The sequence below is a fragment of the Triturus cristatus genome, chromosome 7, assembly GCF_964204655.1.
Source record: "Triturus cristatus chromosome 7, aTriCri1.1, whole genome shotgun sequence".
In the NCBI taxonomy this organism is placed as follows: Eukaryota; Metazoa; Chordata; class Amphibia; order Caudata; family Salamandridae; genus Triturus; species Triturus cristatus.
This window is the reverse complement of record NC_140590.1, coordinates 1245742805-1245764739: the sequence shown is the minus strand read 5'-3', so window position 1 is coordinate 1245764739 and position 21935 is coordinate 1245742805. Positions and strand designations below refer to the sequence as shown.

The 21935-nt window shown below is 49.5% G+C and overlaps 1 protein-coding gene across 4 annotated transcripts in view; it reads left to right on the top strand.

The window, feature by feature from the left end:
* Positions 1-21935, top strand: part of KAT8 (lysine acetyltransferase 8) — a 236767-nt gene that overhangs the window by 148818 nt on the left and 66014 nt on the right. The window lies entirely within an intron of this gene.

Below are 21935 nucleotides of genomic sequence, written 5' to 3'. Positions count from 1 at the left end.
CCATGCCAAGCAACCCTTATGGTGTGGTTGTAAGTCAACCTTTTCGGACTAGCTGCCCTAGTGGTAGCGTAGGCTAAGCAGTCTTTGAGGCTAAACTCGTGAAGCGTGTTAAGCCAGCTGTTTTACCAAATGTATCCCCCTTTTATACCAATGAAAGGACACCACACAGATATATATTCAAAATATATATGTATTTATTTCTCAAAGTAACCCCTAGTCTCTTTATGAGCACAGGAGCACAAATCGTCAAACAAGATTATCACAGAATACACAGAAGTTGCACTTTATATGGATAGGCCCTGGTGGCCACTCGAACCATATACTAAAATAGTGGTATAAGTACCACGAACAGAAAAGGGAAAAGGCCTAGGGCCTCTAGAATCGCTGGGCCTACAAGGAGCTAACGTCAGTTAGTGACCAGGAGGTCCACGGGTGGCGTGTGCAGAGCAAATAGTCACACGCGTGCTCCCATAGGTTTCAATGGGTGCGTAAAAAGTACAAAGTTACTGCAAAGAGGATCTTCCGGATGGACTAGGAACTCAAGATTTGGAACACGGGCACTAGAGATGTAATACTACACTTGGGCACAGGTGTGCCAGCTTTACCTCACCCACAGGAAGCGGGTGCATAGGCCTCGAAGTGCGTCGGGTTTCTTCTATCTGTTCCGTGGAGCCTGAAGACAAAGATGCTGCAGGCGGTCGGTCCGGGAGAGATGCAGTGGATCCAAGGGTGGATCGGAGATGTTGAAGACCTGTAAGCAGAGGGGACAGTGTTCACAGTCACTAGCCAGTGACCAGCGTGGCACCAGGTGGGTACCAGGCAATGTCGGGTGCAAACAGGAAGAAAGGTGTAGCTTGTCTCTGCAGCCACGTGGTCCCTGGAGGTCGACGACGTCCAGGGGTCGGTTCACGAGCTGTCCCACGCAGGCTCTCGCTGTCGGCGACTTGATCGAAGCAAACAAGCCTTGGCAAAAGCAATTGTTGTAGGAGATGAAATAAGCTGATGGTTCTGACCAGCAAGGTCAGAAGGACTGCTCCTTTGGAGGGGAGCAAGGGCCAGTCTGGAGCAACCAGACCAGCGGTGTATTTCGTAGAGTTCGTCGCCAAGATGGCTACTAGCCAGCGGGCCAGCAACCGGTTAGGCGCGTCGAGTGGCAAAATGCAGAAGGGCCCCACGCAGATCGTGGAGATGCTGGAGGGCTCACCTTTGGTGCAGATGCTGCTCGGGTGTTGGGCTTCTCAGATCCCAAAGCACAACTTGGAGGGAGCCTCGGTTGTTGCACTTGTCAGCTTGTCGTAGTCGTTCCAAGATGGCTGGCTCCACGTGTCTCGGTGCCTCCACGGGTCTCCTCTTTTCAGGGACTGTGGATCGGGCGGTGAGAGGTCTGGAGGTCCAGGTCTTTGTCAGTCTCTGGGCTCGGGCTCCGGCGGGAGGCGGCGGCAAAGCAGACGTTGATTCGCTGGATGGTGCTTGCGTTAGCAAGGTGGTCACTCCCTGACCACAGGGGAGATTTGCTTTAGTCCTCTGTGCGGCAGAGCGTCGAAGTTCCCGTCTTCTTCTTAGTGTTAAGTTGATTCCAGGATGTCTGAAGTCTTAGGACACAGCTCCTACCTTTAAGCGGATTCTAGGGGCCGGACTACCTGCTAGGTCCCTCCCTATGGGTGGGACCAGGAGGGGGGTGGTTACACCCCCAATCCTTTGTCCAGCTCGCCCCAGGCCCGGGACTCGTGTGCCCCAGGACCGGTTTGAACTGGCATATGCACCGAGGCTCCTTGTGAGCCACAGGCATGTCTGGTTTCTTTCAAGCCCTACCTGACCAATACACAAAATCCTGTCTGGGGTGGTGCACGCACCTCCCCTGGCAGGAAACCCTTTGTCCACACCTCCCAAGCTGGAAGGACTCCCAGCAGCAGGAGGGCAGACTTGTGTCTGTGGTGGCAGCATCCATTTTGTGGAGCTGAGGCTATGTCTGATTTTACCCGGGTTTCAGGTACTGTACATGTCGTGTCCCTCTAGAAGGGTGGAATGCTAACCCCGTCGCCAGAATTGGCGAGGGGTTAGTATTCCAATTCGTATGACACCTTACTCGACATGTTTTGATAAAGCCAAACCAAAGATAGCATTTAACCGCGAGGTTCATAATGCACTTAAGAGTATATGGTATGACGATATCTGGAAACAGTAGAAGGAAGTTGTTCCGACCACTGCAGACAGGCTCAGCTCATGCCAGAGCACCATCTCACATGGAACCCAGCACTCTGCCTTCAGGACTGTTAAGGCCTGCCATAGGAGTGACTTATAGGTTACCAGGTGTCCCATTTAAGGTTAGGTATAGGTATACTACACCTAAGTAAGAGGTGATTACACCAACTTACCCCAGCTGAGTGATCAGCCAGTTGTGTCAAATTGTTAGGCCAAGCCTGGGGTGGCATAATACATGCTGCAGCCCTTGGCAGGCCTTGGGTACACCAATGCCCTGGGTACCTAGTGTACACTGGTACAGGGGCTGACAGGGTGATCCACTTCCAATTGGTTATGCACCTAGGGTGCATAGTTTTAATTTAGTAGAGAGAACAGCAGGCTGGGGGTCTGATTGGCAGGCCCACAGCCTCAATATGTCAAAAACCAGTGAAGCAAAAAGCAAAAATTTGGGGTGACCATAGGATAGCAGACCCTACTCTCCTACACAACCCCCCCCCCCCAAACGCTGGGACATTAAACTAGCCTTGACCAGTCTCGTCTTCATGTCCTAAGTGGAAGTACCTGGAGAGACCATCTGCATTCCCATGGTCAGTACCTGGCCGGTGCTCCACTGTAAAGTCCATCCCCTGTAGGGAAATGGACCACCTAAGCAGTTTGGGGTTTTCACCCTTCATCTGATTTAGCCACAAGAGGGGCTTATGGTCGGTCTGAATCTTGAAGTGAGTGCCAAACAAGTATGGCCTCAGCTTCTTCAGGGCCCACACCACAGCAAAGGCCTCCCTCTCAATAGCTGACCAATTCTTCTCTCTGGGGGTCAACCTTCTGCTAATAAAAGCAATGGGTTGGTCTTGACCATCTACATTAAGTTGTGACAGCACAGCTCCCACACCCAACTCAGAAGCATCTGTTTGGACAATAAACTCTTTGGAGTAGTCAGGACTTTTCAGGATAGGTGCAGAGCACATGGCCTCCTTCAGGTCATCAAATGCCTTTTGACAGCTTACTGTCCACTGAACCTTTTTGGGCATCTTCTTGGATGTCAGATCATTAAGAGGAGTCACAATGGACCCATAGTTCTTAACAAACTTCCTGTAGTACCCAGTCAAGCCCAAGAAAGCTCGAACTTGAGTCTGGGTGGTTGGAGGGGACCAGTCCTTGATGGATTGTATCTTACTCTCCAGTGGTTGAACTTGGCCTCCACCTACAAGGTGGCCCAAATATACAACCTTACTCTGCCCTATCTGGCACTTAGTAGCCTTGAAAGTGAGGCCTGCCCTTTGCAGAGCCTCAAGAGCCTTCTTCAGGTGGATCAGGTGATCCTCCCAGGTGGAGCTAAAGACAGCAATGTCATCCAGATATGCTGCGCAAAAGTCATCCAACCCAGTAAGGACTTGGTTCACCAGCCTTTGGAAGGTGGCAGGTGCATTCTTCAGACCAAAGGGCATCACCACAAACTGGTAGTGCCCACCTGGGGTTGAGAATGCTGTTTTGGCCTTAGACTCCTCAGCTAATCTGATTTGCCAATAGCCAGCTGTTAAGTCAAATGTGCTCAAAAACTTTGCAGAAGCTAGTTTGTCTATGAGCTCATCTGCCCTTGGAATAGGGTGTGCATCTGTCCTGGTGACAGCATTGAGTCCTCTGTAATCCACACAGAACCTCATCTCTCTCTTGCCATCTTTGGTGTGAGGTTTGGGGACCAGAACCACTGGGCTAGCCCAGGGGCTCTCTGAGGGTTCAATGACACCTAATTCCAGCATTTTATGTACCTCAGCCTTTATACAGTCCCTGACGTGGTCAGGTTGTCTGTAAAGCTTGTTCTTTACAGGCAGACTGTCACCAGTGTCCACCACATGGGTACACCAGTCAGTTTGACTAGGTATCAAGGAAAACATATGTGAAAATGATTGTAGAACCTGTCTACATTCAGTCTGCTGATGGGCAGTGAGGTTGCCTCCAAGGGTCACTCCTTCAACTGAGCCATCTTCAGGGTTCTGAGACAACAGGTCTGGGAGAGGGTCACTCTCTTCCTCCTGTCCCTCATCTGTAGCCATGAGCAAGCCCATGTCTGCCCTGTCAACATATGCTTTAAGCCTGTTAACATGGAGTACCCTGTGGGGACTCCTGGGAGTTCCTAGGTCGACCAAGTAGGTGACCTCTCCCTTCTTTTCCAGGATTGTATGAGGTCCAGACCATTTGTCTTGGAGTGCTGCTGGGGCCACTGGCTCCAACACCCATACCTTCTGTCCTGGCTGAAACTCAACCAAGACAGCCTTTTGGTCATGCCAAGCTTTCTGTAAGGCCTGGCTTGCCTCAAGGTTTTTGGATGCCTTCTCCATATACTCAGCCATCCTGGAGCGGAGACCAAGTACATAGTCCACTATGTCTAGCTTAGGCTTTTTGAGAGGTAACTCCCATCCTTCCTTCACCAAACACAGTGGGCCTCTCACAGGGTGCCCAAACAACAATTCAAAGGGGCTGTAGCCAACTCCTTTTTGTGGGACCTCTCTGTAAGCAAACAGAAGGCAGGGTAGAAGGATGTCCCATCTTCGCCTGAGCTTTTCAGGTAATCCTTTGATCATACCCTTTAGGGTCTTGTTGAATCTCTCAACAAGCCCATTGCATTGTGGGTGATAAGGGGTGGTGAACTTGTAGTTGACACCACATTCCTTCCACATAGCTGTCAAGTATCCTGACATAAAGTTGGTACCTCTGTCAGATACTACCTCCTTAGGAAACCCCACTCTGGAGAATACTCCCAGCAGGGCCCTGGCCACAACAGGAGCTGTAGTGGTCCTAAGGGGAATTGCCTCTGGATACCTGGTGGCATGATCCACTACCACCAGTATAAATCTGTGCCCAGATGCAGTGGGAGGATCCATGGGACCCACTATGTCTATTCCCACTCTTTCAAAGGGGACCCCCACCACAGGTAGTGGTATTAGGGGGGCCTTTGTTGTGCCACCTGATTTGCCACTGGCTTGGCAGGTCACACAGGAGCGACAAAACTCCTTTGTATCTTCATTCATATGAGGCCAGTGAAAGTGAGGGACAAGCCTGTCCCAAGTCTTGTTCTGGCCTAAGTGTCCTGCTAAAGGAATATCATGGGCCAAGGTAAGAAGGAAGCCCCTAAATTGCAGAGGTATAACCAACCTCCTGGTAGCACCAGGCTTGGGGTCTCTAGCCTCTGAATAAAGGAGCCCTTCATCCCAATACACTTTATGGGTACCTTGAGCATTCCCAGCAGCCTCAGCAGCAGCCAGCTGTCTGAGGGGTTCAAGAGAGGGACAGGATAACTGAGCCTGCCTCAAGTCAGCCCTTGAAGGTCCCCCTGTCCCCAGAAACTCAACCTGATCAGGTTCAAGCTCTTCAGGGACAGTTCCTTCAAGGTCCTCTAGATCAGCTTCCTGGGAAGGCTGATCATCACTCTGAGGCAGGGGGGAAGGCACAGCCTTGACCCTCCTGTTCTTCTTCTTGGTAGGTGCTTGGTCCATTGTTCCAGGATCCAAGACCTGAGGTTCAGTGAGGCACTTTTTGGCCTGTGACCTGGTCACAGCAAGGACATGTGATGATATACCTAACATCTCTGCATGAGTCCTGTACTCCACTTCTGACCATAGAGAACTCTCTAGGTCATTGCCCAACAAACATTCTACTGGGAGGTCTGCACTAACCACAACCCTTTTGGGGCCAGTTACCCCTCCCCATGAGAAGTTAACAACTGCCACACTATGTGAAGTAGTGGCATTGCTGGCATTGGTCACCAGGTAGTTCTCACCTGGTATGTACTGTCCAGGGTCCACAAAGCCTGGTGTCACCATAGTGACACTGGCACATGTGTCCCTGTAGGCTTGAGCCACTTTGTCATTAATTAAAGGAGTCTGTCTGTACTTGCCCAGGTTACTGGGGCTCACAGTCAGGGACAAATCAATGTCCCCATCGCAGATCAAGACTGCCTGTGTCAGGGTTCTGTCTAAGTCAGAATCTCCTTCAGTTCCCATAGTGATTCCCACTACACCCTTTGTCTGGGGACCAACACTGCTAACAGGAGTACTGGGAGCAGGTGCCTTAGGGGCAACAGTGTTGGGGGCTCCACCCTTTTTACAATCACTAGTCCAGTGAGTTGTATTTTTGCAATGATTGCACCAGGGTTTCTTTTGACCTTCTTTCTTCTTTTTGGACTGTTGGGACCCACCCTCCTTAGCAGTAGTTTGGGGCCCTGTTGAAGACTTCTGGTCTTTAGGTTTCTGCCTCCACCCTTTTGGTCTGTTTTCTTCTGATCACCCCCTTGGCCCTGGTTCTGGTTCTTTTGCTTAACCCTGGTTCTGACCCATTTGTCTGCCTTCTTTCCCAATTCTTGGGGAGAGGTCAGATCAGAGTCAACCAAGTGTTGATGCAGTTGCTGGTTTTGACAGTTATTTAAAATCTGTTCTCTCATCATCAAATTATACATTCCTGTAAAATCAGATACCTTACTTCCCAGCAACCAACCCTCCAAAGCCTTAGTGGCACATTCAACATATTCAGACCAGTCCTGAGTCTGTGTCTTTTGGGTGTCTCTGAACATTAACCTGTACTGTTCAGTGGTTAAGCCTAACCCATCTACCAGAACACTCTTCAGGACTCTGTAGTTTCTGACATCCTCTTCTCTAACAGTGAGGAGTCTATCTCTGCCTCTTCCTTCAAAGGAGAGCCAGAGGATTGCTGCCCACTGGTCTTCAGGAACCTGCTGTACTTTTCAGGCTCTCTCAAGAGCAGTTATCCATTTGTGGATGTCATCCCCACTTTTGTAGGGGGGCACAACCTTAGACAGGTTCCTATTGTCAAAGACCCTATCTTTGTCCTTAGGGACAATGCTGCCACCAGTGGGTATAGACCCACTCTCTCTAGGTTGCCTAGCCTTGTTCAGCTTTTCTTCCATCAGGGCTACTTCTAGCTCCTGTTTCCTGATCCTCAGCTGGGCTTCCTGCATTCTGGCCTCATGTTCCCTCCTCTGAGGGGTGGTCATCCTTTTCCTGGAGTGACCTTGAGAGCCTCTAGAGCCATGAGAAGCATTGGAGTCACCTGAGCGATTCCTTTGCCTCCCAAGCCCTGTGTTAAGTCCACTGGGGAGATCCAATGGGGTAAACCCATTGTCAGTCCCCAATAGCCTTAGTTTAGCTGGGCCAAGTATAATACTTGGCACTGGGCTAGTTCTCCCTTCATCATCACTACTTTCTGTATCCTCACCACTTTCCTCCCCTGTAGTATGATTCTCATCTAAGGGATGGCTATTGGAACTGGGTACCTCTGTAGCATCTTCAGAAGGGGGGCCTCCTGTTCCTGACCCTAAGGGGGCTAACTGGGAAGCTTTCCTGAGTTCTCTCTGATTCTCATCATTCTGTAAGAGTTCTCTGAGCTCAGCAGAGGTAGGGTTCTTGGGCTGTTTAAGGCCTCTAAGAGTTGCCAAATGCCTGAGCTCATTCTGATTAAGGGTAGCAAAGCTGGATGGTGCCCTCTGGGGGTCACTCTCAACAGAGGTGGGTACAGTGGACCCCTCTGCCCCGGCCATTGCTCTTAAGTGTGGGTGGATGTGTTGCAATCTACCTACACTTGGGTTTACCTACTAAACCTATCTAGTAGTTGTAGTCAGGGTGTGCTACTCCCTTTGCTCTACAACAACTAAGTTCAGTAGAACTTATGTATATCTAATCTTGTTTTATATGTACCTACAGGTACCTATGTGATCTTTCAATTGGTAACCAAGAGATTACAATGGTAAAACACAGCAAGCTCAAATCCAACCGCTGCTCACCAATGTGAGAAGTTGGCCTGGTATATGATGCTCACTAGTTAAAGTGATCACCTTGTACCATGCCAAGCAGCCCTTATGGTGTGGTTGTAAGTCAACCTTTTCGGACTAGCTGCCCTAGTGGTAGCGTAGGCTAAGCAGTCTTTGAGGCTAAACTCGTGAAGCGTGTTAAGCCAGCTGTTTTACCAAATGTATCCCCCTTTTATACCAATGAAAGGACACCACACAGATATATATTCAAAATATATATGTATTTATTTCTCAAAGTAACCCCTAGTCTCTTTATGAGCACAGGAGCACAAATCGTCAAACAAGATTATCACAGAATACACAGAAGTTGCACTTTATATGGATAGGCCCTGGTGGCCACTCGAACCATATACTAAAATAGTGGTATAAGTACCACGAACAGAAAAGGGAAAAGGCCTAGGGCCTCTAGAATCGCTGGGCCTACAAGGAGCTAACGTCAGTTAGTGACCAGGAGGTCCACGGGTGGCGTGTGCAGAGCAAATAGTCACACGCGTGCTCCCATAGGTTTCAATGGGTGCGTAAAAAGTACGAAGTTACTGCAAAGAGGATCTTCCGGATGGACTAGGAACTCAAGATTTGGAACACAGGCACTAGAGATGTAATACTACACTTGGGCACAGGTGTGCCAGCTTTACCTCACCCACAGGAAGCGGGTGCATAGGCCTCGAAGTGCGTCGGGTTTCTTCTATCTGTTCCGTGGAGCCTGAAGACAAAGATGCTGCAGGCGGTCGGTCCGGGAGAGATGCAGTGGATCCAAGGGTGGATTGGAGATGTTGAAGACCTGTAAGCAGAGGGGACAGTGTTCACAGTCACTAGCCAGTGACCAGCGTGGCACCAGGTGGGTACCAGGCAATGTCGGGTGCAAACAGGAAGAAAGGTGTAGCTTGTCTCTGCAGCCACGTGGTCCCTGGAGGTCGACGACGTCCAGGAGTCGGTTCACGGGCTGTCCCACGCAGGCTCTCGCTGTCGGCGGTGTCGGCGACTTGATCGAAGCAAACAAGCCTTGGCAAAAGCAATTGTTGTAGGAGATGAAATAAGCTGATGGTTCTGACCAGCAAGGTCAGAAGGACTGCTCCTTTGGAGGGGAGCAAGGGCCAGTCTGGAGCAACCAGACCAGCGGTGTATTTCGTAGAGTTCGTCGCCAAGATGGCTACTAGCCAGCGGGCCAGCAACCGGTTAGGCGCGTCGAGTGGCAAAATGCAGAAGGGCCCCACGCAGATCGTGGAGATGCTGGAGGGCTCACCTTTGGTGCAGATGCTGCTCGGGTGTTGGGCTTCTCAGATCCCAAAGCACAACTTGGAGGGAGCCTCGGTTGTTGCACTTGTCAGCTTGTCGTAGTCGTTCCAAGATGGCTGGCTCCACGTGTCTCGGTGCCTCCACGGGTCTCCTCTTTTCAGGGACTGTGGATCGGGCGGTGAGAGGTCTGGAGGTCCAGGTCTTTGTCAGTCTCTGGGCTCCGGCTCCGGCAGGAGGCGGCGGCAAAGCAGACGTTGATTCGCTGGATGGTGCTTGCGTTAGCAAGGTGGTCACTCCCTGACCACAGGGGAGATTTGCTTCAGTCCTCTGTGCGGCAGAGCGTCGAAGTTCCCGTCTTCTTCTTAGTGTTAAGTTGATTCCAGGATGTCTGAAGTCTTAGGACACAGCTCCTACCTTTAAGCGGATTCTAGGGGCCGGACTACCTGCTAGGTCCCTCCCTATGGGTGGGACCAGGAGGGGGGTGGTTACACCCCCAATCCTTTGTCCAGCTCGCCCCAGGCCTGGGACTCGTGTGCCCCAGGACCGGTTTGAACTGGCATATGCACCGAGGCTCCTTGTGAGCCACAGGCATGTCTGGTTTCTTTCAAGCCCTACCTGACCAATACACAAAATCCTGTCTGGGGTGGTGCACGCACCTCCCCTGGCAGGAAATCCTTTGTCCACACCTCCCAAGCTGGAAGGACTCCCAGCAGCAGGAGGGCAGACTTGTGTCTGTGGTGGCAGCATCCATTTTGTGGAGCTGAGGCTATGTCTGATTTTACCCGGGTTTCAGGTACTGTACATGTCGTGTCCCTCTAGAAGGGTGGAATGCTAACCCCGTCGCCAGAATTGGCGAGGGGTTAGTATTCCAATTCGTATGACACCTTACTCGACATGTTTTGATAAAGCCAAACCAAAGATAGCATTTAACCGCGAGGTTCATAATGCACTTAAGAGTATATGGTATGACGATATCTGGAAACAGTAGAAGGAAGTTGTTCCGACCACTGCAGACAGGCTCAGCTCATGCCAGAGCACCATCTCACATGGAACCAAGCACTCTGCCTTCAGGACTGTTAAGGCCTGCCATAGGAGTGACTTATAGGTTACCAGGTGTCCCATTTAAGGTTAGGTATAGGTATACTACACCTAAGTAAAAGGTGATTACACCAACTTACCCCAGCTGAGTGATCAGCCAGTTGTGTCAAATTGTTAGGCCAAGCCTGGGGTGGCATAATACATGCTGCAGCCCTTGGCAGGCCTTGGGTACACCAATGCCCTGGGTACCTAGTGTACACTGGTACAGGGGCTGACAGGGTGATCCACTTACAATTGGTTATGCACCTAGGGTGCATAGTTTTAATTTAGTAGAGAGAACAGCAGGCTGGGGGTCTGATTGGCAGGCCCACAGCCTCAATATTTCAACAACCAGTGAAGCAAAAAGCAAAAATTTGGGGTGACCATAGGATAGCAGACCCTACTCTCCTACACAGGTATAGTATGTTCTCGTTACTTTTGTAATCCAGTACTGGGCACCTAGACTCAGTACTGGGACCTCTATCTAAAACAGGTAAGTATTTACGTTTTCACAGCTGGTACGATTTTTAACGAATATTTGTAGTTTGCCTAAATCGACACTTAGAAGAAATTTCACAGAAAAACAGTCAATGATTTCCTATGGAAGAAAATTGGGTTAATGGTAAGTATGGTTGTGAGTACTTTTCAGGGTCAGTGCTGGGCACCAAGATCCAGCACTGGGATCTCTCCTAATAGCAGGTGAGTATTTTCGTTTTCGTTACTCGGTTGATTTTAGATGAATATTTTAAGTTTTAGAAACTCCACACTTAGAAGAAATTTCAGAGAAAACCAGTCAATGTTATCTAATAGAAGAAAAGTGAGTTATCGGCTTTTGGGTAAGTACTCGACTGGCAGAGTTAAGGTTCTGGGCACAGACTCAGGGGTCTCCCAGGGTCAGGTAAGTACAGTTGTTAAACCCTCAGCGGCACAGGGGCAGCGGGGTGCAGAGTGAGTTAGGCCCAATGTTATCCTATGGGAGGCAGGGGGGCCTTGGTTGGTGGCTGCAGACTAGCAGGCCACGCGGCTGTGGGAGCTGGGCTCCTGGTCACTTGCTCAGGGCAAATGGGGAAGTAAGTAGGAGTAGAAGTTGCACTGCCAGGGCCACTCGGGCGGCTGGGTGCTTTTGATCCTTCGGGCGCTCATTGGATTTCAATGGGAAAGCTTCAAGATGAACAAAGGCTGCAAGCTCGGGGACGGAGATTCTTCAGGTGCCACCACCACTTCGGGAGGTAAGTTGGGTAGTTGGAGGATAGGTAGGTACCCAGGAGTTGGGCACAGGGGGCCGCAGGGCGCTGGATGCAAGGGTGCCTTTTGGTGTTGGGAAATCTTACCCCTTGTTGTACGCGGTTGGGGGGGTACCTGGTTCTGAGGCTGCAGGCGTCGTCAGGAGCGTCGAGGTGAGTCCTTGGGTGCCGGATTCGGGGTCACAGTCGCCGGGGGGAAGTCCTCGGGGTCTTTGTTCACTCCGGCACAGGCCAGGCTTGGCGGGTGCAGAGTGTGCAGGGTTTGCGGTTCCGGGCTGATGCCAGGGGTTAGAAGCTGGTTTTGAGCAGAGCCACTGCTCATGGGATTCCCAGGTGCTCAGAGTCAAAAGGAAGCCAGGTCCTCCGGGGTTTGTGAGATTGCTGGCCACAAGAGGTGCCGGGATGTAGCAGGAGCAGGTTCGAGGGTCGACAGGCCGGTAGGGCTGGGGCCAAAGCAGTTGGTGTCTTCCTCTTCTTAGCAGCTGCACGGCAGGTCTTCTTTCTTCTTGCTCTTCTTTGTTTTTCGGAATCTGGAATCGGAAGGTTAAGGGTGCCCCTAAATACTAGATTTAGGGGTGTTACAGGTAGGTAAAGGGCAGGGACCAATGGGTCCCTGCCCTGGGGTGGGTACACCCCCTATCCTGCCACTCTCCTGTGGGAGGGGGGCAGTTGCCTAGTCCTGATTGGGCAGGGCCCCCTATCTTCAAGATGGGGAGTGCCTGGAGATGTTCTTCACCTCGCCTCCCCCACCTGAGGGGTGGGGTTGGCAGGCTGGCACATCCCCTGTCCTTATTTGGAGTTTCCGGCCGGTCTTTCCCACCAGAGTGGAGGTTAGAACCATTGGGGGCCAGTTTGCTGGGTACAGCAAGTGGCCTGGGGAAGCTCACAGAGGCGGCATGCCTTTTATGCTTCCCCCTGTCCATCCTGGGGGAGCAGACCTAGCACCTCGCCCAGGATGTGCATTGTTGCAGGCCCAGGAGAGTGGGGGCTCTCCTACCCAGGGGTCCAGCAACATGTCTGCTGTGTGGCAGCCTAGGCAGCCTCCCAGACCAGACGTGGATTGTAGGTTAGGTTTCAGGGGGCATCTCTAAGATGCCCTCTGTGGTGCTTTGGACATTAAGTCCCACACTGGCATCAGTGCGGGTTTAATGTGCTGAGAAGTTTGATACCAAACTTCTCAGTCTTCAGTGTTGCCATTATGGTGCTGTGGAGTTTGTGTTTGACGAGCTCCCAGCACCATGTACTCTTAAATGGCAGCACTGCACTTACAGTGCCCAGGAATTGACCTGGGTACTGTAGGGGCACAGGGCTCATGCTCCTGTGCCCACACCACTGGCATAGAGAACCCAGCTAGAGGGGTGGCGGATGTATGCCAGGGCAGTGTAGGTGGTGGGCATGGCACACAGGGATGTGTGCCATGTCGACTCTCTGTTTGGTCTTGTACCCAGACACTCAGCCTGCAAAGGCAGTGTGTGTGTGTGTTAGGGTATAGGGCCTCTAAGGGTGGCACAATGAGTGCTGCAGCCCTTAGAAGCCTTCCCTGGTCACAAGGCCCTGGTTACCTAGGGTACCATTTACCAGGGGCCGACATGTGGCCAGGGTTTGCCAATTTTGGGTTTGAGGTTTTTAGGGAAGGAACATAGGCCCTGGGCACCTGATTGGCAGGGGTCCAGGGCACACTCAGTCAAAGTACATTCACCAATTCAGCAGTAAGTGGGGGCATACCATGCAAGAAAGATGGCACTTTCTCACAGTTCCTCAGAGTATAACTGCCATTTGTGATTCACTATGCATCATCATCTAAGTTTGTCCACCCTGGCGTGTAAAGACACCACGTGTTGGGTATCCATTGAGCTGCCCAGAACCTTCAGCCACTTCTGGAGAAGTAGTGCCTCTTGGCACAGGACCCACAACCCCTCCTCTCCGTTTGTTGCAGTACCATGTGGGGGTTGTGTTGTCCATGAGCACCTGTACCTGTTTTCCCTGATGGTCAGGTGGAATGCCTTAATTGTCGACCAGATCACCCGTACGGCCAACAAGTTGATGTGGGGACGAATCCCCAACACAGCAGTCACGATTGTTAATTCTGGGTGGAGCAAGGAGAGTGGTCTTCCGCCAGTCCAATTGCAGTCGAGCAGCCACCATTGCATAGTTTTTATAGACTCCTGTAACACCTGGATGGAATCTGATAGGTCTTTTTTAGGGCTGAGCCCACTAAAACTGCTTATCCTGTTGCTGAGGACACATGTGCTACCTTGTGTGTTCCACAAGTAGGATACAAGAGGCAAAGAAGCCTCCACAGCGGCTCTCACTGAGACCCATTTCAAAGGTTGAAACGTCTGGATCATAACCCGAATGCCCAGGACTCGTTGAGGTGGAGGGAAGGCTCAGAAGAGCCCCATGTCCAGGATGACTCCAATGTAAGACAGCTGTTGTGAATGTGTTTGGTGTGACTTTGGCACATTGATGGAGAAACCCAACAAAGTGAATAGGTCTGGAGGTGGGGTTATGACTGTTTCAGGTGAGCCTGCCTTCAGTAGCTAGTCTTCAAGTTATGAGAAGACTGGTATTCCCACCTTCTGCAGATGGGCTGCGAACACCACCATCACCTTTGTGAACACCCGAAGTGCTGCATTGTTAGGTCAGATGGAAGTGTGGACAACTGAAGGTGCTGTTGGCCTACCTGAAACCGTGGGTAAAGTCTGTGGGATTGCTGGACAGATATGTGACAATAGGTGCCCTGCAGATCCAACGCCACCATCCATTCGCTGAGATCTAGGGCAGAAAAAGTTGAGCTCTAGTGAGCAATTTGAACTTGTACTTCTGGAGAAAGAAGTTAAGAGGACGCAGATCGAGAATAGGACAGAGTCCTGGATTCTTTTTTGGCAACAGAAAATAATGGAAGTAATAGCCAGTTAAATATCTAATGCTGGCACACTCTCAGTCGCTACTTTGGTTAAGAGAATTCCCCTCAGTGTATGGACAAGAGGTCTTCCGGGAGGCATTGTGGTGTTGGTGGCATGTCCGGGGGATGCGAGACAAAGGGTAAGGAGTAAACTTGCTCCACAATCTGGAGCACCTATTGGTCGGCTGTGATGCTCCTCTATCTTGGGATGTAAAAGGTGATGCAACCTCCCATTGGGCAGTCATGTGATGCCGAGGGTGACTCAAAGCGTTTTTCCGGGAGGTGGGGGGTTAGGGGACTGAATAGATCATGGCCCCTGATGTTCTGGACGCTGTCGACCTGCTCCCCTGCTTCTACCTTAATTGGACTGACAGACCTGTTGCTGTTGAGGTACGTTCTGACATTGCCTCTGGTGGTAGCACCTTCCAAAGCTTTAAAAGGTGGGAAACTGTTAAGGAAAGTGCTGAACAGATGGAGCTAGACCTGCAGAGGAAACAGTTGCTTTACTCTTTAAACCTTGCTAAGGTCTTTGCACCAAACAGCCTAAAGCCGTCAAGTGGCAAGTCTATCAAAGATTTTTGGACATCAGTAGAGAAGCCCGTAGAGCGAATCCAGGTGTGACGCTGAAGCACCAGGCTGGTCTCTACTTCCCTACTCAGACAGTCGTATCCAAGCCAGACTGGATTGAGTACTTCGCTGTGGGCTGACCATCCGTGATGCAACGTTGCAAGGTTGGCTGGATGTCCTCAGTGACAGCTGCAAGATATCCACCACTCCGTTTCACGACGCTTGCGAATACATCCCCAGGAGGCAACTAGTATTGACAGATCTGAGGTTAAGGCTGATGAATGGAAAACATGCACTTGGTGACCATCTCTATGTGCTTTGACCCTGTCAGGAAGATTTGTAGGAATACGTGGACGTTGCTTTGAAATTGGAGTTTGCGGAGCCGGGCTCAAGGATGGGGCCAACTCGAAGCGAGGTCAGGTGGCGCAGTCTGTGACTGAAACGCTAGCAGTAATCTGTCTGGAGGCCACCTTTAATAATTAAGGGCCAAATGTGCTCTAAGGTGACCCGGTGAGGTACCCAGGGCCTGCGTTCCTTCCCTAAAAACTATATTGAAGCCTAAACCCAATTGGCATCTCTGGCCACATGTCAGCTCCTGGTAAATGGTACCCTAGGTACCCAGGGCCCTGTGACCAGAAGAGGCCCCTAAGGGCTGCAGCACTTACTGTGCCACCCTTAGAGGCCCTGTACCCTGACACACAAACACTGCCTTTGCAGGCTGGGTGTCTTGGTGCAGAACAAACAGAGAGTCGACATGGCACACGTGTGCCATGCCCACAAAACACACTGCCTTGGCATACCTTAGTCACCCCTCTAGCTGGGTGCCCTATGCCAGTGGTGTGGGTACAGGTACATGAGCCCTGTACCCCTATAGTACCCAGGTCCATTCCTGGGCACTGTAAGTGCAGTGCTGACATTAAGAGTATATGGTGCTGGGAGGTTGTCATCACGAACTCCACAGCACCATGATGGCTGCACTGAAGACTGAGAAGTTTGATATCAAACTTCTCAGCACATTAAACCCACACTGATGCCAGTGTGGGATTTAATGTAAAATGCACGACAGAGGGTATCTTAGAGATGCCCCCTGAACCTAACCAACAACCAGTGTCGTGACTGAGAGGCTGCCTAGATTGACACCCAGCAGACATGTTGCTGGACCCCTGGGTAGAGAGCCATCTGCTCTCGTGGGTCTGCAACAATGCACGTCCTGGGCGAGGTGCTAGGTCTCCTCCCCCAGGATGGCCAGGGGAAGCTTCAAAGGCATGCCGCCTTTGTGAGCTTCTCCAGGCCACTTGCTGTACTCAGCAACTGGCCCCTGCCGGTTCTGACCCCCACTCTGGCGGGCAGATCGGCGGGAAAACCTAAGTGAGGAAAGGGGGAGTGCCAGCCTCTGCCAACCCCAACCCTCAGGTGGGGGAGACGAGGTGAAGCACAGCTCCGGGCTCTCGCCATCTTGAGGATGGTGTGCCCTATCCAATCAGGACCAGGCTTCTGCCCCCCTCCCACTGGAGAGTGGCAGGATAGGGGGTGTACCCACCCCGCTGAAGGGACCCATTGGTCCCTGACCTTCACCTACCTGTAACGCCCCTATATTTAGTATTTAGGGGCACCCTGAACCTACCTTCCGCAGATCCCGATTCCGAAACTACCAAGAAGAACAAGAAGAAAGAAGACCTGCCGTGCAGCTGCTAACAAGAGGATGACACCAACTGACTTGGCCCCAGCCCTAGAGGCCTGTCGACCCTCGAACCTGCTCCTGCTAAACCCCTGCGTCCCCAGTGGTCAGCAACCTCGAAAACCCCGGAGGCCCTGACTGCCTTGCTCCTCTAAAAAGACTACAACTCCCACGAGCAGTGGTTCTGCTCAAACAAGCAACAACCCCTGGTGCCAAGCCAGGATCTGCGAATCCAGCACACACTGCACCCGCCGAGCCCAGCCTGTGCCTGAGTGAACAAAGACCACGAGGACTCTCTCTGCACCCGGCTGCCCCTGTGTCGCTGAGGGTGTAACAACTGTACCTACCTGACCCTGGGAGACCCTTGAGTCTATGCCCAGAACCTTAACTCTGCCAGTCGAGTACTTACCTGAAAGCCGATAACTCACTTTTTCTCCATAGGGTAACATGGACTGGTTTTCACTTGGAAATTCTTTTAAGTGTTGAGTTTTGAAACTTTGAAATATTCACTAAAAATCACCCGATCAGCGAAAACGAATTTACTCACCTGTTATCAGGAGAGATCCCAGTGCTGGATCAGTGTGCCCAGCACTGACCCTACAAAGCAATTAAAACTGTGATTTTCCAATAACCAAACTTTCCTCCATAGGATAGCATTGCCTGGTTTTTACCAGAAATTCTTCTAAGTGTCGGTTTTTGAAACATACAAATATTCCTTAAAAATCGCATGTGTAACAAAACGATTTCTTTTAACTGTTTACAGGAGATGCACCAGGGCTGAATCCAGGATCCAGCCCTGAGTAAGAAAAACCTATGCAAAGTGATTGATATTGCGTTTACTTTAAACTTCCCATTGAGCTCAATGTTATAATTGTGTTTAACTTGTGTTGCCTATTGCAACAACTGTATCTATTGCATTTAAAAGTCTTTTGCTTATTGAAAGTATTTAACTAAAGCATCTCATTCTGATACCTACTTGTGGTTCTAAAATAAAACAATTATATATTTTTATATACAAAACAATTGGCCTAGAGTTCAGTTCTTGAGTGTGTGAGACCATTTGCTGACTGAGTGTGTTCAACAAATGCTTTACACTGTCCTCTGATACTGCCTTACTGCTCGACCAAGCTACCACTTTGTAGATTAAGGTTATATCTAACTTTAGCCTCTGCCAAACCTCTGGGGACTGTGAACTCTGTGCACACTGATCCTTACTTTGGTGCAGTATATACAGAGCCACTTTCTTACAAACAGCCAAACGTACTTTTCAGTTACTTTGTAGATTATAGTGTACGAATTACTTTTTAAGTTACTTTTGCTCCTCAGTGTGATATACCTAGATATCACACTGGAACATTTTCTAAACAAAAGGTAAGTAGTTCCGTTTTTACACATTTGCAGTTTCCTAGGGTTTTCATTCAAACCAATTTCACACTTGGAAGATTTTTTACAGAAAAGCAGTCAATGCAGTCCTAAGGGAGAAAACAGTGTCATCGGTTTACAGATAAGTACACTGTCTTGGGAGTTGGTTTCCTGGGGTTAGAAGCAGGGTTCCCCCAGGGTCAAGGATGCACTCTCAAAGAACCCTCAGCACCACTACGGTGGCCGGGTGCAGAGTGCTGAGGCCCAATGTTATCCAATGGGAGATAGGTAGCCTCTGGTTGGTGGCTGCTTATGAGCAGGCCACAAGGTTGTGGGAGCAAAGCTTCTGGACTTAAGCTCAGGGCAAAGGGGGATCCAGTTTAGCAAACAATGTGCACCCACTGCGGCACAGGGGCGGCCGAGTACAGGGTGCTGTTTTGGCATTGGGTGCCCTGAAGTTTTCCATGGGAGTTGCCGGTTTGGGTTTGGCTGCAGGCTCGGTCCAGGAAGACTTCCGTGAGCAACCAACAGCTGAGCAGGTAAGTTGGAGGGCTCGGGACGTAGGTGCACCCCGGGTTCTCTTCTCCAGGGCGGCTGGATGCAGGGGTATCTTTTGAGGTCAGATTTCACCTTAACGGGCCACTCGCGGAGGGGGTCTCTGTGCAGAGGCTACAGGCGACATTGGAGAGTCCTGGAGGGGTCTTCCCACGGACTCTGTAGCGCTGGGGAACCTAGTTGGGACCGGTGAGCCACGTGAATTCAGTCCGTAGGCATCAGGTGCTGCGGTGGTTCCAGTCGCCGGGTTTTCTTTGTCATCAGCAGGCTCAAAGTCTGTCTTGAGAGGTTTTTTTTTTTAACAGAGCTGCTGTTCACAGGATATCTGGTCTTTGTTGAAGGCAAACAACACAAAAGAACAACTAGAGAGTAAGCAAAAATGGAAAGGCTACTTGTCCTTTTCCCTGGGTAGTATGCAAACAGACAACGTGGACAAGTCCTTAGTAGGTTTTTGGTCGTAGTTCATGACTTGTACCTTCTTCGGGGAGCTCAAAACAACCGATAGTTGTTTTAGGAAACCCCTCACCCACCTACCTAGTAGGTGGCATGCTTCATCATCGGGGCCCAGCTGGGTTACCGAGTGCAATCCAGCTGTGCTTCAACGCCTGAACTACAGCGGAGCTGGTTGTTGTGTGAAGAGTGAAAAAGTGCTATGTGAAGTGAAATTATGTGATAAAAATGTCTCTAGGAGATGCCCTTGTAAAAGTTTTAATGGAAGGGTCGGCGGGATCCTGTCCACAACATAGGTGAAATGATATGTAGCCCCAGACAAACGGTCAGAATTGGGTATAGCATTGTATGATGGGATCCATGAGGCGTTTTTCAAACAGAGTCAAAGTACTCCCCGTACAGGATCTGTAAGTAACAAGATCCCACCACACTCACAGCGCACTTTAGGGCATGTGCTGATATCTACACTAGAGTGGCCTTATCTCTCCTTTTTTAGCCACACACTTAGATTTGGTCCTGAAGAAAGCCTCTTGAGCACACCTGAAGGCTGAAACTAGTAGACCTACACTTCACAGGGATAGAGAGGTACATTTTAAAACCTCATGTATATCCCGATGATGTTTTTACCTATTTCCTAGGACCCTTCCATTAAAACTTTTTGGGTTGCAGGCATGGCACACAGGAATGTGTACATCAACAAGATTTGTAGAATGTACACCAAGTTAATTTGATTTGCTTTGTACTTGAAGGCTTATTTTGTCCGTTACGGCGTGCTGTCCTGAACGCATTCCGTCCATACGCGCAAAGTAATATTGCAAACGAACTGGAGCCTCGCCAGGTTCCAGCGCAGGATGCACAGCCCAATGCACGAATGAATACATACAAACATTTTTTCTGCTCTGTTATTCCATTTATTTTCATTATGTACAGTCCGTAATCCTTATTTAATCCAAACTTTTATAGCGTTTTGCCAGAAAATTCAACACATGCCCATCCAGGCTTTTTCAGAGTACATGGAGATTCACTGTTCCACAGAGCACGACGTCAGTGTTCTAACCCAATGCATTTTGGGCAATCTTTGCCATTCCTCGATAAAACAAATCACGTGTAAATGCTCATTGTAGAATACGTTATCCTGACATTATTAACGTAAAACCCTCTAATATAATCCTCATGCGTATGGTGCATTTTCTAAAAAATATCAGACATTGCATGAATTGTAAAAAAGTGCCACCAGTGATGAACATTGGCCAATCCACTCACCCAGATACCGCCCCAAGTATTCTAAAACATAATGCTCTGTGACACCCCTATACCAAAAGAATAATGCTAACAAAGCATGTTGAAAACCAAAATCATAAATGCTCTATAAATCTAACACGCCATTTTACCTTCAAATCAAGACGTGCCTTCGCTCCCAAACGCTAAAGTGAGAATGCTGATTAAACCAACAGCAACATTCAACCCTCAACCATATTTAAACCTTCCCACCTGATTCAATCAAAAACATGTGACTGCTACCCTCACAAAACTAGAAGAAATACTATATAACCATCGTGCTCCATAGACCAATGCTTCATAAAATGTTTCTCAACCCCCTACTTGGTCAGTGCAATAAATAAACCATGAGATGTTACTCTTCTCAAATATACATATAAATGCCCCACATAAACGTGATTCAATAAATAAACCCCAAAACATTATGTACTTATATAAAAATAATACTTATATAAAAATGTGAATACGAGAGTTAACCAAATATTTGAATTGTACAACAGATGTACAGATGTAACAGTGCCTTTAAACATTTTCCGATCAGTGAATACTGGTTTCCCCTAATAATGTCAAGTCAGTTGAAGCACCAACACAGAACCTGTTGGTTTCTTTAATGTGTCGACTTCTACCATACGCAGTGGGTTGCAGGCATGGCACACAGGAATGTGTGCCATGTCTCATTCACTTTTCTCTGCACCAAAACATGCTGCATGCAATGGCTGGGTGTGTGTTAAGATACAGGACCTCTAAGGGTGGCACAGTATGTGCTGCAGGACCTTAGAGGCCTTCCCTGGTCACAGTGCATTTGATACCCATGAAACCTTTTACAAGGGACTTACATGTGGCCAGAGAGGTGCCAATTGGGGGTACAAAGGTACAGTTTTGGGACAGAACACAGGCTGTGGGAACATGATCAGCAGTGACCCAGGGCACATTAAGTCAAAGTGCATCAGAAATCTGGCAAAAAGGGGAGGGGTACTGCAACAGAAACCCAGCTGCCTACAAATAGTGCTTTAGATGTCCCAATTGGAGAACTTGTTGCACTTTACAAAACAACCTGATAACTGAGAGCTTCAGTTATTGAGCTTGTAGAGTATAGAGGACACACATGGATTTAAAGGGTTGGGAAGGGTCAAGTGATGATGGTTTAGGGCTAAAAACAGGATGGTTAAAGAGGCGTTCCAGCATCCTGACTGCTGTACAAACAATAGTAATGGATTTGATCTTGCAGGTGTAATCGGGCAATGGCAAAAAAGGTATTACAGGTGGGTAAGTAAACCAGTGTACTCTGTTTGTGAAGCTCTGTTGGTCAGATCTTAACTCCTATTTTGGTCGGGACTCTTTATTGGAGCTGACAGATGTGTGGAATTGTACATTGCTCTCATATTGGGAAGAAAAAAGAGACCAGAAGGTGGTATGCTGTTAAGGAGTGGACATGTCTAATCCCCTATCAAAGCTGCCCACCCCTGCAATATTCCATCCAGATAGTCACACAATTCAAACTCTTACCTCTTCCCCCTCCTAAATCTACATAAGCTTTCTTTCATAAAGATCCAGAGATGAAGT